Source organism: Sceloporus undulatus, chromosome 7 (genome assembly GCF_019175285.1).
Source record: "Sceloporus undulatus isolate JIND9_A2432 ecotype Alabama chromosome 7, SceUnd_v1.1, whole genome shotgun sequence".
Taxonomy (NCBI): domain Eukaryota; kingdom Metazoa; phylum Chordata; class Lepidosauria; order Squamata; family Phrynosomatidae; genus Sceloporus; species Sceloporus undulatus.
The window spans coordinates 12,508,127-12,510,077 of NC_056528.1; positions in this window are offsets into that span (position 1 = coordinate 12,508,127).

A 1,951-nucleotide genomic window follows, 5' to 3' on the forward strand; every position below is an offset into this window, starting at 1 on the left:
CTGGATGCTGTAGTTCTGCTTCTGTTTTTTAAAACAACGATAACTGCGTAATTCAGCTTCCTAGATCAGGCTTAGATCTCTTTCCTGTAAGAAACACAGTCTCTGCTTTGGTTTCTCCTTCTTTCTAAGCTTGAAAATCTATAGTTAAAGATCTTACTGGAGGATGTGCGGAGGCAATGGAGGGAGTAATTTTTCACACCCACTTAGGTCCATCTTCCCTTTGGAAATACCTTGAAGGGAAAGCCAGCGATTCTTCCAGGAAGGCAAGGGGGGTGGGATGTCTGCTGCTGAGAATTAACAAGGCTTGCTAATGACAGCCAAAGGCTTGGCTCTTCCAGCAAAACATGGCCCTGCGTGAGGAATAACAAGTGAAGCCTCCGGTCCGCATCCCTCTGAGGTTGTCGCGCTCCGTTCGGATGCCTCTGCCACCTCCAGGAAGGAGCTCTGCCACCCAATTAATGCTAAATCCTCTGGCTGGCGAAGGACATTCTCCTGGCACCAACAGGTTGCTTTAGCTTTCCATGTGTTTTATCCCATGAGTCTTCATGTTGTTGTTGTTTTTTACACAGTTTGTAGCTGGACTCTCTATGTTCGTGTTCAGAGGCGTGAAGCCTGGGCTATACACCGGCAGAGACTTGTAACGACAGGTACTGATTTTAACAGTTGTCTGCATTATTTTTTGTTTTAGAAAGACACGAGGCTGCAGTAAAACTGTGCAGTGTGGAGTTCTGTTAGGTATATGCTGGCTAACCACTTCCTCTTCTATTTGGGATGATGTTTTCTAGAATATCCCATCCCACTGTCATCCATGAGTAGAAGTCTTCAAGCCAGATCTCCCCAAGACACTCAATCACTTCCACCTCTATGCAACACTGTCTCTGTCCTGAGGATGTTACTCATGACCTATCTCTGTGGGAGATCTTTTTTGGGATCCCTAGCCCCTTTTCTAGCTCTGCTCTGCCCATCTCCCAGTGTTTGATCAGGGATGGAGAGGTGCCATTTGTCAGCATCTGCCCCTGCGTTTCATTGCCAAGGAGCTATTTATAATTTGCCAGAGGAGCCGACAGCTGTGGCTTCTGTTCTCTTCATGCTGGGTGAGCTTGAGCAGCTTGTCACCATTGGAGACTTGTGGCTTGGCTTGAGTTTGGTACAAAAGCCGGCTCTGCTGACGCCAAGGGTATTGCTGCAACCCAGGAGCAATTTGCAGGGTCCAAGAAAAGGAAGATGGAGCCAAGTCTGCGAGATGGACTAGGAAGACAAGATCTGAAAGAGACTTAGAAACTCCAGCGCCAGATGGAAAAATCAGAACTGGGGAAGAGTTTAATTGAAGTGATTTAGGAGACTTGAGCCTTGGTGAGTGGGAGCCAGTTCAGATAAAACAGATCCAGAAAGCGGAGGCCAAGTCAAGAGAGGGAACTAAACTGGAACCAAGGGGCTAGAGTCAGGAGCAGACTTAGCAAGATCAAGAATCAGATAAGTAATATCAGGATTGTAGAAACAAACGGTCAGAGCCAAAAGATGCTCTCATTAAACTACTGCACTTCTTAATTGCTTTAGGCTGCAATGAGTGACTGCTCCCACTTTATCTGTACATTGTCAGTGGGATGAGATACGAGTTTCCAGATGAAGAAAGTAGAACAAGCTGCAATTCCCCTGCCCTCTGTGGATATCTTCCCACTTCAGGATAAACCCTTTCCCATTATAATAAATTAAAAAGAAAGAAGAGAAAGCACAGAAACAACACGATTCTGTTAATTGGGAATATCAGGCTGTTCTGATAGGAGATGAAGAACATCTTGTAAAAGGGAAAACTCAGGTATGAAAAGTTAGTATTAAAATGCAAATGAGTTGTAGAGCATCACAGCTGAACCAATTATGGCTTTGATTATTTGTTATTAGTTGGGAACATTAGCTACTACTTGGAGTTGAAGAAAGTACTGTACAGTACTGA